General features: G+C 44.7%; 1 protein-coding gene across 1 annotated transcript in view; it reads left to right on the top strand.

Annotated features, from left to right (window-relative positions):
• The first annotated feature begins 4,938 nt into the window (after positions 1 to 4,938).
• The window catches only part of USH2A (usherin), a 1,078,291-nt gene continuing 1,066,107 nt past the window's right edge, over positions 4,939 to 17,122 (top strand). Inside the window, exon 1 of the mRNA XM_068232882.1 lies at positions 4,939 to 4,988. The gene's annotated coding sequence lies outside the window, so the exon portion shown is untranslated. The remainder of the gene's footprint in view (positions 4,989 to 17,122) is intronic.

The following is a 17,122-nucleotide window of genomic DNA, read 5'->3' as shown; positions in this document are numbered from 1 at the left end:
TCCGCGGCGATCAGCAGACCTCTCCTCTTCTTCATGGCTTCCCCTATTGAAGGCTTCTGTTGATAATGCAATCAGCAGAAGCCTTCACTAAGGGGAGCCCCATGGAAGATGAGATTTCTGCTGATCGCCGCTGGAATTGCTGGGTGAGGTGATCTGATCTGCTGCTAATTATTTTTACACAGGGGAGCAGAGAAGGAATTGTGGGGCCCAGGATGGGATATGGGGGGGGGGGCAGGAGAGGACATGAGGGGCCAGGAGGCAACACGGAAGACAGGAGAGGACACAGGGGAGACATGAAAGGACACAGGGGGGCCAGGAGGGGACACAGGGAGCAGGAGAGGACACGGGGGGACAGGAAAGGATATAGGGGGCCAGGGGGGGACATGGGGGGAACAGCAGAGAACACAGGGGAAACAGGAGAGGACATAGGGGCCAGGAGGGGAAATGGGGAACAGGAGACGACACAGAGGGGTAGGAGGGGACACAGGGGGCTAGGTGGCACACAGGGGAACCAGGAGGGGGCACGGGGGGCAGGAAAGGATACGGGGCCAGCAATTCAAGGTCGGCTGGCACACCAGTTCAAAGTTCCAAGCAGTTTTATTGTATGCACAACATGACAATTGTTTCGGGGCCACGGAGGGTCCCCTTCATCAGATAAAGTGCAGACATGTCTGCACTTTATCTGATGAAGGGGACCCTCCGTGGCCCCGAAACAATTGTCATGTTGTGCATACAATAAAACTGCTTGGAATTTTGAACTGGTGTGCCAGCCGACCTTGAATTGCATGTATTGGACTGATTCCGCTTCTGCATCAAGGCAGAGCACCCGACTACAGAAACACGGCAAGGTGTGCCTATCCAAAACCTGACATTGCATAGGATACGGGGCCAGGAGAGCACATGGGGGCCAGGGGGGGCAAAGGAGGACACAAGAGGGGTACACAGGGAACAGTAGGGGACACATGGTGGACAGAAGGGGACACAGGAGGACAATTATTGGGGTGAATCTACAAGACGCTCCAGGAACATGTATGCACCAGGTTTAGTGTATATTTTTCCCCTGGTTTTTGCCCTCTAAACCTACGTTTGTCTTATATTACAGAGCTTCTTATATTCCAAAATATACAGTATATCTGACATTGGTTTACAAAGGGTTTTATTGTGAGAAATAATTTAAGCAGGTAGCATACAGAAAATAAAACAATATACATGTATCCAAGCTATAAATACAGTCAGTGGAGAATGTACATAACGAGACAGTACATCAACAGTGGGCAGAATGAAAATGGAGAAAAAAAAAATACTAATCCTGATACTTATAAAACAATAACAACCTTCCAGGTAGGTAAAAAGACATATGTAATCCAATAACACACTGTCCCAAAGGCAATAGGAAACTGTTATGAACAGTGGAGATGCCGCCGCGTGGTCTAGTGACAGGGAGGCTATCTCCGTGTTCAGACCGGCGGTTTCCACGCAGCGACACGCGTCTGGCTTGGCTGGACCTTCTAGTGCACACAGATGGAGAGCTACGCGTGCGCGCGCCAGGCGGCAGGACATTTATACTAGCAGAAGGGGAATCAGTTGATCAGGCCGATCAGCTGATCCCAGCTGGACTCTGGATTGGCTGAGTGGCTCGGGCGGAGCTACACAGCACTGCAAGTATATATAGATCTTGCTTGTCAGTTGCTGGTTGTCTGCAGTTGTGAATACTTACGTGTGAGCACTCAGACCTCAGTCAGTTCCTACAGTGTGTTAGAACCAGGTGGACCTGGGAATTCACACTTAGCCAGATTACGCTATTGTTATATACTGTGTCATTACTGTGTTATACTTCAGACCAGTTCCAGGGTCTTGTGACCAAGGACCTCACACCCAAGTTTAGGATTACTGTATCATTACTGTGTTATACTTTAGACCAGTTCTAGGGTGTTGTGACCAAAGACCTCACACCCAAGCTTAGGATTACTGTGTCATTGCTGTGTTATACTTTAGACCAGTTCTGGGGTGTAGTGACCAAGGACCTCACACCCAAGCTTAGGATTACTATGTCATTGCTGTGTTATACCTTAGACCAGTTCCGGGGTGTTGTGACCAAGGACCTCACACCCATGCTTAGGATTACTGTGTCATTGCTGTGTTATACTTTAGACCAGTTCCGGGGTGTTGTGCCCAAGGACCTCACACCCAAGCTTAGGATTACTGTGTCATTGCTGTGTTATACTTTAGACTAGTTCCTGGGTGTCGAGACCACGGACCTCACACCCCAGACTAGGATTGTGATTTATATCTGTTATTACCATTTGCTCGGGCGTTGCCGACCTGGCCTGCCCGACCCTTCTGGCTGTTACTCATCCCTCGAGTGTTCAGTCTGTCTGTACTACCCGTGGCACTATTCCACCAAGTGTCAGTTAGCTGCAAGGACCTCTTGCTCAGCAGAGAGTCCTTCCTGCAGTGCAGCCAGTGGCCTCTATCCCATTGGAGGCCCCTGGCTGCAGTACAGTCTGATTTCCAGTTTACCAGGGAATCACTGGCTGCCAGATTATCTCTATCTCCTCTCTCAAGGAGATAGTCCCTGCACAGCCCAGGGCCACCTGCCCCTCAGGTGGTTCCTGGCCGAGCTGCCCGTATCTCCCGCCTCACGGGAGATAGCCTACAGTTTCACTTAACACTTATACTTCATTAGGTGTCCAGAGGTTAGCCATACTTGTATTATTGGTGATTCTGCAGATCATCCATATTCAAGTATACATCTGTATTATTGATGATTCTGCAGATCATCAATAATCAGATTCTCTCTGTGTGCTGACACCAATCGTTACAGAAACCAACACAGGAAGGGAACACTGCCACAATAAAAGGTAGTATGGTTCCACCCCTAACCATACAAAATTCCAAAGTTCAATGCACTCGACAACTGGGTTTTTTTTTAACCCAAATTTTCTTGTTTATTCTTCACACGTTATTTCTTCAAATTGTGGATCATACATATGGACATAACATCAGACCTTCGCTTAATATCACAAAATGCCTGACACGTGTTTCACGGCCAACAGCCCACACAGCTTGGGAATCTTCGCTGATGGCAGTTCTACTTTAGATTTCAGATTGCGGGTTCAAGTTTGACATAGGCCCACGGATGTTTTGTATACGGTGTGCCTCTGAGGAAGCGGCTGTTGGCCGTGAAACACGTGTCAGGCATTTTGTGATGTGAAGTGAAGGTCTGATGTTATGTCCATATGTATGATCTGCAATTTGAAGAAATAACGTATGAAGAATAAACAAGAAAATGTTGGTTAAAAAAACCCCCGTTGTTGAGTGCATTGAACTTTGGACTCTAGGAAGGGAGGTTAGAGGATTGAAAGGATAACCATTCTGCCTAATTATACTGAAATGTATCCATAGAAGCCAACATGGAGTGAGCGAGTCTGTTCGTTTCCATCAAGACATTAAGTCACTCTTCCATTTGAGCGTGCGGAAGGGAAGGGGACATCCAATTAAAGGCTATAACCCATTGGATAGCAAGGAGGCAGGCATGGTAGAACTTTGTAAAGGCCTTGGGAACACTAGGGGCATGGGCATATATTAGTGTCTGAGCAGGGGTGCAAATGATGTTGATTGAGTTAACAGCATGAAATAAATCAAATGTGCTAGACCAAAGGGACTGCGCAACAGCACAGTCCCAAAAGATATGAACAATACTATACATTCCACCACAACCTCGAAAGCATGAGGGGGCGGGAGTGGGATAGGAAGATACCATGAAGTTTTAAAGGAGTATTATACCAATGTATCAATAGCTTAACAGCAGTCTCTTTCAAACATGGAGAGGGTGAGAGCCGATGAATAATATCAAACATTACAGACCACTGCTTATCAGTAAAGTTGGTACCTAAGTCATGTTCCCAGTTAACGACAAATTTAGGCCTAGAAGAGGCAAGAGCCACCATCATTTCTTCATAGAGAAGGTAGATAGTATCCCTGCTTCCCACCCCATCCCCACACAACCTGTCAAATAGTGAAGGGGAGTCAACCCTTCTTCCAAGGCTTGTAGGAAGAACAAAATGCCTGATTTGAAGGGACCTAAACGGTTCAGACTCGGGGGCATCTCTAGTAAATTTCAAGTGTCCAAATGGTATAAAAATGCTAATCCGAAAATGTTTGCCATATGAAGGCCATTCGCAACTCACCATGAGAATGGGGTCGGGTCTAAGAAGGCTGGAGGAAAATCAGGGTTACCTATTAGAGGAATAGTTGAGATTTGGAGAGGAGATTGAGAGAATGTCCTTTTTCATAGTGAAATACAAAATTAAACCACCCCGTGTAGGGTTGAAAGGCGTCTAGATAAATTCTGTTTAGAGGGAAGAATGGGTTTAGTGTTGTAAGGAAGTATAGCGTCCCTTTCAAATTCAACCCATAATGGACATTGAACGTACCATCTGACCAACTGAGCAAACTGACAAGGAGGGTAATAATGCCAAAGATCTGGGAGGCCAAGACCTCCCAGATGCTTGGGGCGTTGCAAAGTGGCACGTGCAATTCTGGGAGGGCGTCTACACCAGATACATTTAAGGATCTGGCTTTGGATGGAATTAATTAAGGATTTAGAAATTAAAACAGGAAGAGGTCTAAAACGTATAAGAGCCTTAGAAGAAGGGTAATTTTATAAGCAGCCAATCTATCCAACCAGTTAATCTTATATGAGTTCCAGTCCCTTAAAGTGGCAAGGATAGAGGCAAACAGCCCTGGGAAATTGTGTTTAAACAGCGTATCATAAGTGGAAGATAAATTAATACCCAGACAAGGGATATAATCCAAGTATATCTGACATTAAAGTGGAATATAACCCAGTATTTCTTCTTTGCTCTAAAAGATTATTTACAGCATATAATATACTAACACAATGTTTTTTTTTAGTAAAACAGCATTTAAAGGGTTACATCACAGGACTGACTTTTTTTCCTGCAGGGGCTGCCGCATCCGAACTGGTGATTAGCTTATCTTCTGTATACATTCATTACTTGATACAATTAAGTAAACATTCTCTAGCTGTGCAGAAACTTATGCTAATGAGTCCTGGGGTGAAACACAGGTCAGAAATCACTGCTGGCTGTATTTAGAACAGAATTACAACAGTTATGAATAAAATGCACCAGCAGCTTTCAAAGTAAATAAACTGAACTTTGGGAAGTTATAATGTCTAAATGAATAATAATACTTGTGCAAAAAGTAGGAAAACACATTTTTGTTGAATACTTTGTCAGAGTTTTAAACCGCTTTAATGCTATCTGCCTGTCATGGTAATATGTGCATATCATTGAAATTTGCCAGTCACTTTTATCAGCTGTCGTTAATGTCATTTCCATATCATTGCTATCTGACTGATATATATATATATATGTGTGTATATTACACAAATATCATCACAATTTGAATAGAATATTGATTTTACTGCTCAATGTTTAATTACTTAGTAGTTTTTTCTATTCTTTTTTTTTTTCTTACTGGTCATGATAATGAACTGCACATTAACATCTGACTGATCTGATTGATCCTTTGTTAAGGATGTTTAATGAAATGTAATAAATGTAATAAAATGATGTTCTTAATGTAATTTTGGCTGTCAACTGCACTTGTCATACTTTTTTACTATTGTGAGATTATTGCATGATTCGGTTAATGCCAGATTTGTACGATTTCCACCCCTAGGCCAACTTTCTTGCAGCTCCTATTCCTTGTGCAGCACCCCTCTTCCATGTCTAACCTTCATGTACAGCAGCCCCCCTCCTATTCCTTGTGCAGCCCCCTCTTCCATGTCTAACATTAATGTACAGCAGCCTCCTTTAGTTCTATACAGGTCCCTTGGGCAGCAGTTCCCTATTTCCAACCTTTGTATTCCATTTGCAGCCTCTTCTTCCATACTACATAGGAATCAATGGTTGCAGCTGATTGGGTACAACTAGCAGCAGGGCCGGGCCGAGGCAGAGGCTGGAGAGGCTCCAGCCTCAGGGCACAGTGTAGGAGGGAGCGCACAATTCATTCAGTTGTCATTCCCAATTGTGTTTGAAGCAGAAAGAAATAGGAAAAGGGGATACATGGCAGTGACTGCAAGTCAGATAACTAGAGATTAAGGTATTAGGGAGGTTGGGGGCCCTGGGGCGCCTCTTAGTCTAGTAGCAATCAGTGTGTGACGGCTGGGGGGGGAGGGATGGAGGGGCGCACTTTGGTGTCTCAGCCTTGGGTGCTGGGGGACCTTGTCCCAGCTCTGACTAGCAGTAGTTTGGGTTCCTAGGTTAGGAGATCAGGTTTAGGCACTTAGAGGGGGGTTAGGGTGAGGCATTAGGAGTGTGTGTGTGTGTGGGGGGGGGGGGGTCTGCGCTTAGAAGGAAGGGTTTAAGTGAGAATGGGTGCCGAGTAGTGCATTGTAAAATATCAGTAATTTAATTACCAATATTTTACTATTTACAGCAACACCCAACTCAACTCACACCAACTCAAGCAGTGCTGCTGCAATACGAACTCTATTTGTATTCTGATAATTCATTGTGACCGAGACCCCTTTTGCCTCCTCATGTTTTCACTGCATAGTCATACCTACATTTGCACATGAAGGGGTGTCTTATGGACCTATTCTCCCCAAACTGTCACTTACTAAGCTACACTGCCCAGCTACACTAACCCCCCCCCCCCCCCCCACACTTACACTCACAACTCACCCAGCTATGCTCACTACACCCCAGCTACACTCCCAGCTGTGTTAACTACACTGACAGCTACACTCACTACACTCCCAGCTATGCTAACTTCAATCCCAGCTACACTCACTGAACTGCCCAGCTACACTCACTACACTCCCAGCAACACTCACTACACTGCCAGTGTTCACTACACTCCCAGAAACACTCAGTACACTCCCTGCTACACTAGCCAAGACAAAGACAAATAACATTTATATTGCGCTTTTCTCCTGGCGGACTCAAAGCATCAGAGTTGCAGCCACTAGGGCATGCTCTATAGGCAGTAGCAGTGTTAGGAAGTCTTGCCCAAGGTCTCCTACTGAATAGGTGCTGGCATACTGAATGGGAAGAGCCGTGATTTGAACCCAGGTCTCCTGTCAGAGGCAGAGCCCTTAACCAGTACACTATCCAGCCACTACTCTACACTACACTCCCACCTATAATTACTAAACTCCCAGTTACACTACCAGCTATACTAACTACACTGCCATCTATACGAGCTATGCTCACCACACTCGCAGCTACACTTACTACACTCCCAGCTATATTAACTAAACTGCCAGCTACACTATCTACACTGACAGTTACACTAACTACTACACTCACCACACTCTCAGCTACACTAACTACACTGCCAGCTACTAACTACACTGCCAGCTACACAAGCTACACTCCCAGCTACACTAGCTACACTCCCCACTACACTAACTACATTGCCAGCTACTAACTACACTGCCAGCTACACTTACTTCACTTCCAGGTACACTAACTACACTGCAATCTTCACTAACTACAATGCCAGCTACACTAACTACACTGACATCTACACTAACTACACTGACATCTACACTAACTACACTGACATCTACACTAACTACACTGACATCTACACTAACTACACTGCCAGCTCCACTCACTACACAGACATCTACACTTACTACACTGCCAGCTGAACTCATTATACTGACATCTACAATGCTCATACCTATCCAGTGCTCCGTCCATCTCCAGCTGAAAGAGGGTCGTGTACAGCTGCGGTCTCTTCTCATTACAGCGGCTGGAGATGGACGGAGATAAAGAATGGAGGACTCAGATTGGATAGGTAGGAGCTTGTGAGGCGGACACCTTGACACACCAATTGGCGTGAAGGCGGCGGCAGCCTCAGGACCGCCTAACAGCAACTGGTGTAAAGTCCTGGGGCAGTGTTTTGCTGGGGATCGCGTGCGCCCCGATGCCCGCGCATCCCTGCTTGAATGATGGAGCTCCGTGATCAGTCTCCCATCTATTTACAGTGTACAGCACTGTGATCTACAGCAGCGCTGTACTTGGAGTTGGGACAGCCGTGTCACTCGGCTGTCCCCTTGGGAGGCACAGAGAGCGATCGATCGTCTCTCATAGGCTGATGTCGATGAGAGCCGATCGCTGTGAATGGCTGGCGAGGGGAGGAAGGGAGAGGTATAATAAAATAAATAGTGTAAGTTATAAAAACTAAACAAAAAACAATAAATACATTTATTAAAAAAAGCAACAGCCTCCAACAGCGATCAGAGCCCACCAACAGAAATCTCTGTTGGTGGGCAGAAAAGGTGGGGGGAATCACTTGTGTGCTGAGTTGTACGGCCCTGCAGCGAGCCCTTAAAGCTACAGTGGACTGAATTGTAAAAAATAGCCTTGTCACTAGGGGGGTGTAAGCCTACGGTCCTTAAGTGGTTAAAATTTAAGATGCACTAACTCCCCCCCCCCTCCCCCATCCCCCTGGCTTTTGCGGGAGAAAAAGTATGTTTACAATCCAAAAAAATTACAGTACTTTACATAATATCAACATTTATGTGTTTTTCAATGAAAAGATATAATAAAATATTTGTGCACTCTCTTTTGTGAGATACTGTAGTTTATGCTCTGTGAGGCCTGGAGCCCACTTGCAGCGCTTTTCTCTGCCTTTTCTGAGCGCTTGTGATTTAAAAAATCTCTTGCTAATGCAATGCTATGGGTGTAATCCCACTTGAGGGTTGTGATTTTTTTTTAAAAATCACCCAAAGCATTGCATTAGGAAGAGTCTTTAAAATCGCTAGTGCTTATAAAAGAGCTGCTAGTGGGTGCCAGGCATGAAGGAAATTTGCTATACAGGTAGTATTGGAATTTGGAAATATTATGTAGTCCAAAAAAGAAGAAATATGGATGTTAAAAACAACGCTGCTACCACGGTAGCAAATAAGTGAAATGACATCCTTGCAATCGTTGTACAACATCGATAGGATTCAGCCTATAACACAGAAAAAATGCTGTAGGATATATCAACAGAAGTAAAGTTTCCCTTTGAAATTGATATTTCCAAATCATGATTGGTTCATTCTTGCAGTTTTTTTTCTCTTCCACTTTTTAATTACACCAGTTCCATTTTTTTTTACTTTCACATTTCTACATTTTTGTATGCCGTTCAGTATTCTAATACCTTTTGATTTAAAAGAAAAAAAATGAATTTATTAACAGCCAATGCTAGTCATTTAATATGCCCGCCATGCTGTAGGTCCCTAGCCTGTCTCTTTTGCTTTTTTACCTTTTGTATTTGTTTCTTATCTTTATAAAAAAAAAAAAAAAAAGAATTACAAAAAAAAAAGACCACTACTCTCACTTACTCATTAGAGGGAAATTTCCGAACAATGAACGTGTGCTATGAATTATCATTTTAAGGCTCTAATCAATTCTTCCTGACATTGGAGTTGTATTACAATGTATTTCAAAGACATCAGTCAGCCGGACGCGCTCTCCCATCGCGTAAAGAGCAACGTATGCAAAATATAATATGGTAATCATGGGTGAAGGCGAACTCGAATATTGTTTTAGGAATTATCTCCTACTCGAAGCCCTGGCAGAGATAACTGTTCAGACTAATTCACCCCCCGCCCCCCTTTCTCTTCCCCTTAGTAGTCAATAGTAGACATTTCCTTAGGGTTTTATAGTAATATAACTAGCTGGAGGGGGGGAGAAAGAAAAATTCTCATTTTTAATACAGATCCCGATTTCAATTAATAAGGGCAGAACAATGAAGCTAATTTCCATCTTTTGTGCATTGTTTTAAATGACGGCCGGCGAGAATGAAGTGCTATATTGTAACTTTAAGATATGTGTGTGGAAGCGGACAGTGATGGAGGTGCATCACTTTAATTAAGCTGAGGGGGTTCTTAAAAGAATCATTCATTTTCTTTCCTTTTTTTTTTCAGGATTAATTGAAGGGTTGACGTGACCGAGAGGGAAATAACATTACACAGGCTTGGTGGCAGAGGCAGGGGATAGCGGGTCTGTTCATGAGTGCAGGGGTGTAACTACAGGGAGGGGAGCACACCCTGTGACTGCTGGGGGGCTCTGAGCTGTAAGGGGGCCCCAAATACTACTCCACTCCCTCCGATAAAGGGGTCTATGCTTCAGATCAGGTGGTTTTGTGGCTAAAGATTACGATGTCCACTCTTGTTTTATGACTAGAGATGCTCATTAAGATTTTGCAGAATTTACATTTCTGCATTTCCGATCATAAATCTGTGGAAATACCCCCTTACTGCACTTAATTTTAGCCCAATCACAGAACTCAGAACCATTGGACCAATTTAAAGAATACAGAGTCAACCAGAAAGTGTTTGGCCAATCAGAGAATGCAAACAATGACCAAAAGAAAATTCTCCTCGGAAAATGGAAATTGGATTTCTGTGGAAATACCGCATTACTAATCGTAGCCAATCACAGAACTCGAAAGCATTGGGCCAATCAAAGAATACAGAGTCAACTAGAAAGTATTTGGCCAATCAGAGACAAACATTTACTAAAAAAATTGCTCCTCGGAAAATGGAAATTGGATTTCTGTGGAAATACCGCATTACTAATTTTAGCCCAATCACAGAATATGGAACGTTGGAAGCAGTGGACCAATCAGAGAATGCAGAGTCAACTCAGAAGTATTTGACCAATCAGAGAACGCAAACCAAAAGACTCCTCGGAAACCGTAACTTGGAAATCAGAAAACACAAATTGGAGATCTTCTGAATAGGTAATCTGCAATCGCGGAAATCAGAATTTTCGCAGAATCGTAAATCTGCATTTTTGGCCATTACTATTTATGACCCCTGCAAGAGGGGCCCCAGGCTGTGAGGGCCACAAGGGGTAGGCAAGGGAAAGGGTGTGAACATTGGGGGTGGCCTATGAAAGTTTTGCTGGGGGCCCCACAATTTAAAGTTACGCCCCTGCATGAGTGATGCGCCATTGGTCGATTCAACAGCAAGCACTGATGACTGATCAGTAACGAGATATGTATAACAGTGAATGGAAATAAATAATATAAACAATCAAATATGTAAACACTGCAATGTGCTCATAGCAAGGTCATGTAAAATATTTAATATGGAGTAAAAAAAAAAATAATTACTAAATATTTTCTCCACTCAATGCATGGCAATATACATATACCTGGCACTGAAACTTGGCCTGATGAAATTAAAAGTTTGAACTCACGAAACGCGTTGCTTTGTGCAAATACATTTTCTCCTCGTTTCTAATATTGTGTCTTCATTGTGGTAAAAAAAATGTGATCATTTACCAGGTGATCATTTACCTGGCTCTAGATAAGAAATTATTCAGGTTATATTCACACTGGCATGCCGAGGTGCAATGGGTAATTTAATTTCACAGCAAACAAGGGCCTTGATTCATCAATGTCTTTGAGATAACTTTTTCCAGTTTGTTAAATTACCGAATTCGAGGTTTATCGATTTCTATTTGTATTCATCAAGGCTTTTCCGCATTCGGTAACGTATCGATGACAATGCGGTATCCATTCGGTAACGTGTCGATATTTCCATTTTACAGCGGTAATTTAACACAAGGCCATAATATTCCCGTGGAATTGTGGGTAAAAAGGCAGTCGTTTAAACTCCACGTAGCAACATTCCGAATAGGGCTTAACACCTGGACCAGGATTCTGGAAGTGGCTTGGGATAATCCCACAATTTCACCAGCTATGGCTTCATAGGAGCCTTTTCTGTAAAAATGTAGTGCAGCTAGCAATTTAGTTAACCCTGGCACTGCCTGTGTTCTCTTACAAGATGATTAAAGAGAAATGCTGATGTCCTGGTATAAAAAATAAATCCATTCTCTTGCAAATTGATGTAGTTCTAAACCTTATTCTTGCCCTTCTGCGCCTTTGAATCACTTTCAGCTGATACATAACCACTTCAAATGGCTCCATCCTCTCTGTCAGCAATGATCTGACAGGAATAACGACAGAGCAGTGAAGGAGATAACTAATCCTAAATGTAACGCTAAACCACGCCCACTTTCATTTTCATGAATTGCACTTTCCTCCATTTTATTGCATCACTAGCCAACCCGCGTCGTAGCATACGCCGCATCTATCTATCTAATAGAGTACGTGCCTCAACCTTGAAGCAAGAAGAAGTAGGCTTTCCATGAGAAAATGTATGCATGCTCAAACACCAAGTTTAACCCTAGCAAGTCTGGCTTTGCAAATCCAGCCTAATTGGCTATTCATGAGGCAATGCTCATGCAAATATGCATTTGCTTTCGCATGCCAAACTATGCAGGGTCCAAAAACCAATACCGCAAAGCGATCGCCCTGCGGGTATTAGTTCATGCTACATTAGCACTATCCAGGAGCGCCACGGGGAGGATTCCGAATGCCCCCATACAACCGGGGGATTGCGGGGTCCCAGGCTCTCTTACTGCACAGCGGCACCCCGGAGGGGGAGGCTGGGTGGCGCAGCTGCACCCCCCCAAGTGTGGTCAGCGCCGGGGAGAGCCATCCGCACTCACCTCCCAATATTAAAAACAGGCACTTACCTTAACGTCCATTGCGTTCTGCAACATGCACATTAACTTGGGGGCACCACATGAGAAAGGAGTGAAGCATGGGTCACCCCGAGCTTTAGAGCTCAGGGCTGGCTCACATACAACACTCCGGGGTGGGGGGAGGACAGGCGCAGACAACTCACTCCAGGGCTCACACCACCAGAGCAAGCCATCCACCACCTGCCTCCAAAGGATACAACTGCATAAAATGCTTTCCATGAGAAAAATTTTGCGTGCTCAAACACCAAGTTTAACCCTAGCAAGTCTGGCTTTCCAAATCTGGCCTAATTGGCTATTCATGAGGCAATGCTCATGCAAATATGCATTTGCTTTCGCATGCCAAACTATGCAGGGTCAAAAAACCAATACTGCAAAGTGCTCTCTCGCTGCCTGGGAACCACGGCGGCACCCCGGAGTGGGAGGCTGGGTGGCGCAGCCGCCCCCCCCCAAGCGTGGCCAGCGCTGGGGAGAGCCGTCCGCACCCACCTCCTAATATTAAAAACAGCCACTTACCTTAACGTCCATTGGGTTCTGCTACATGCGCATTAATTTTCTCATGGAAAGCATTTTGTGCAGTTTGTATCCTTTGGAGGCAGGTGGTGGATGGCTTGCTCCGGTGGTGTGAACCCTGGAGTGAGTGCGCCTGTCCTCCTCCCCCCCCCCCTCTGGAGTGCTGTATGTGAGCCAGCCCTGAGCTCTAAAGCTCGGGGTGACCCATGCTTCTCTCCTTTCTCATGTGGTGCCTGCAAATTAATGCACATGTAGCAGAACGCAATGGACGTTCAGGTAAGTGCCTGTTTTTAATATTGGGAGGTGGGTGCAGACGGCTCTCCCCGGCGCTGGCCACACTTGGGGGGGGGTCGTCCACGCCACCCAGCCTCCCCCTCCGGGGTGCCGCTGTGGTTTCCAGGCATCGAGAGAGCCTGGGACCCTGCGGTCCCCCCAGTTGTATAAAAAGGGGGCATTGGGAATCCTCCCCGTGGCGCTCCTGGAGGCCTGGAGCACACCAAAAACTGCTAGCAGATCCGCAAAATGCTAGCAGATTTTGAAAAGCTTTTTCTTATTTTTCTGTAGCATTTCACCTAGCATTTTGCGGTTTTGTAAAGCGTTTTTGGTGTAGTAGATTTCATATATTGTTACAGTAAAGCTGTTACTGAACAGCTTCTGTAACAAAAACGCCTGCAAAACCGCTCTGAACTGCCGTTTTTCAGAGCGGTTTGCGTTTTTCCTATACTTTACATTGGAGGCAGAAACGCCTCCGCAATCCAAAAAATGCCTCACCTCGGGAGTATGTGTTTCAGCAAAACGCCTCCCGCTCTGGTGTGCACCAGCCCATTGAAATACATTACCCAAGCGTATCCGCAGCCGCAAGTGGATCGCAAAACGCTGCCGAACCGCTCTGGTGTGCACTAAGCCGGATAGTGCTAATGTAGCATGTAGCAGGGTGACTGCTTTGTGGTATTGGTTTGTGCATGCATTTGCATGAGCATTGCCTCATGAATAGCCAATTAGGCCAGATTTGCAATGTCAGACTTGCTAGGGTAAGGCCTCTTTTCCATGGACTGTGAATAGGCAGTGAAATGGCTCTCAAACTCTCACAACTGCTCACTGCTGCCTGGTAACTGCTCACTGCTGCCTGGTAACTGCTTGCTGCTGCTTGGTAACTGCTTGCTGCTGCCTGGTAACTGCTTGCTGCTGCCTGGTAACTGCTTGCTGCTGCCTGGTAACTGCTTGCTGCTGCCTGGTATCTGCTCGCTGCTGCCTGGTAACTGCTTGTTGCTGCCTGGTAACTGCTTGTTGCTGCCTGGTAACTGCTAGTTGCTGCCTGGTATCTGCTCACTGCTGCCTGGTAACTGCTTGCTGTTGCCTGGTAACTGCTTGTTGCTGCCTGGTATCTGCTCACTGCTGCCTGGTAACTGCTTGTTGCTGCCTGGTATCTGCTCACTGCTGCCTGGTAACTGCTTGTTGCTGCCTGGTAACTGCTTGTTGCTGCCTGGTATCTGCTCACTGCTGCCTGATAACTGCTTGCTGCTGCCTGGTAACTGCTTGTTGCTGCCTGGTATCTGCTCACTGCTGCCTGGTAACTGCTTGCTGAGCACACAGCTCAACAGTCCGTGGAAAAGAGGCCTTAAACTTGGTGTTTGAGCACGCATACATTTTCTCATGCAAAGTACTTCTTCTTCTTGTTTGAAGGTTGAGGCACTTAGTCTATTATATATATAGATTACCGAATGCTCGCTAACAGCTGTAGATAACTTTGATGAATCCTGAAATCAACTTATCGAGTTTGGTATTTTACAGTACCGAGCTGTCGGTAATTGATTCCATATATCTTGAAGAATCGAGGCCATAATGTGCTTATTGGTCTTTGGTAGCTATAAAGATAACACCTTAAAAATAATGGCCTCAATTCACTAAGATCATGCTGGAGATAATAAGGCAAGAGAAAACTTACCTCCACATAAGAGAGAGTTATCTTATCTCTTCATTCCTTAAGTTACCTCCTCTGTAGTTAAGTTACCTCCTCTGTAGTTATTTTACCTCCTCTGTAGTTAATTTACCTCCTCTGTAGTTATTTTCACATGCAGTTAATAAACAGCCAGTCTTTAACTCTGGAGTTATTTTAAGGATTGAAGAGTTAACTTAAAGACAGAAGAGTTAACTTTAGGTTTGCCTGAGGTAAAATGTTTCCTGAATACTACATGCCTTATCACCATGGTAACAACTCTAGAAGAGTTATTAAAGACAGGAGATAAGCTTAGTGAATTGAGGCCAAAGACACCAGGAGCCCGGATGGTGTAATTTGTTCAGGAAGTTAGGGAGGAGTATCAATTGGAGACTACTATACTTAGAAAACTAGGTTATGGGGGAAAGGCAACCAACCGATGTAGCCTTTGGAGAATAACTACCTCCACACAGGCACAGGACTTCATCTGTGGGTCAGTCACTCTCTTAGGAAAAAACTGACCAGGAGCCATCAGCTGAATGGGATGACAATGGTCATCCTCCGCTCAATGCTCAGCAATATACCTGGTACTAAAACGTGGCCTGATGAAGTAAGAATTAAGAACTCACAAAATGCATTGCCTAGTAGTGCAAATACATTATCTTCTTGTTTCCAATATTGTGTCTTCATTGTGGTAAGCCACCTCTACCTTTTTTGGATTTTAACGTTTTAAAGTGTTTTATTCATCCTGATGCACTTATGTTGTAATGCTCCTGACGAAGGAGTCACATGGACTTGCAATGCATGAGGCATTTCTGTTTGCCTCCCTCTGCGGTTGTATTCTGTTTTTATCACTGGAACACTTTATTCTTCCTATTTGCACACTGCATTTTGGCATGCTATTTGAACAGCAAAAAGACCCGAGTCTTAGATTACACTCCTCATTGGGGTCCTTACCGAACCTGGTGGGTGCCATTTTTGCAGCAGCTGGGGTGAATTATTGGTAGGTAAGGCAAACATTAATTGTTCTCCCCCTACAAAGTTATGTGTATGGGGGATTTGTTCTATTAATGTAATGCTGGGAGTCATACTTGCTGACAACCCAGCACAACAAGGCTAAGAGCTGGATAATGGAAGAGGTTACAATGGCTGCCTAGAGCAACTGCAGCTTTGGGCTTCTGATATCGCTACGAATAAAACACAATGGCAGTGCAGTGCGATTTTGCGCTGCCTTAGTTCGCATTGTGCTGCCTTAGCGATAGCAAGTATTCAGACAAGTACAAGACAGGACTATAGATTGGAGCGTAACTAGTAGCAACTCACAGTCACGTTCACAGAAGCAGAGCAAGCTGGCTAACAACAGTCACCAACAAGCATCCACCCAGGCAAGACTACAGGATAGAACGTAACTAATAGCAACTGCAGCCTTTAGTTACATTCCCAGAAACTAGAGTAGCAGGAATACTACCAGTCACCAACGTGGTGATAGCAGAATCCAAGCTATCTGGATAATGGACTTCACTGATCTGCCATGGATGCAGCGATCATCCATCAAGCATGGAACTAGGCAATACACAATGATAAGAAAAATAACAAACGGCTCAACTAACGGATAAATATATATTAGCAAGTCTGCATATATATTTATCAAGAACTAGATAAAGCACAAGTAATAAGGTCGCTTAGAACTACAATAACAGAACTATACAGAGTAACAAGGTGCCCAGTAGATCAGCGTACTGACCATTATGACGGGCGGGGTATGAAATGGGAGGCAGACTTTTATGCTGGCATCAGCCAATGGATGCAGGTATGCAAATCTCCACACAGCTGAATGGTAATCACTCAATCCTCAGCTGGCTTGATTACCATTTGCTAGCTGGCTGTTAATGCAAAGGACTCCCATAAGAAATACATGCAGTATTATGTAACAACATGCATGCAGGAAATCCAGGCCAATCTGTCCGCAGGTCAGCTGCAACAAGCAATTGGTGGAATGATGACCGCATCCTGAGCTGCCCAGAACTGCAAAACGATTGCAAATGACAATAAGACCCATTGCAAATGCACAACCGAATGCAAGCAG

This window comes from Hyperolius riggenbachi, chromosome 4 (genome assembly GCF_040937935.1).
Source record: "Hyperolius riggenbachi isolate aHypRig1 chromosome 4, aHypRig1.pri, whole genome shotgun sequence".
NCBI lineage: Eukaryota > Metazoa > Chordata > Amphibia > Anura > Hyperoliidae > Hyperolius > Hyperolius riggenbachi.
The sequence above is the reverse complement of the archived record's forward strand: the minus strand, read 5'-3'. Positions and strand labels throughout refer to the sequence as shown.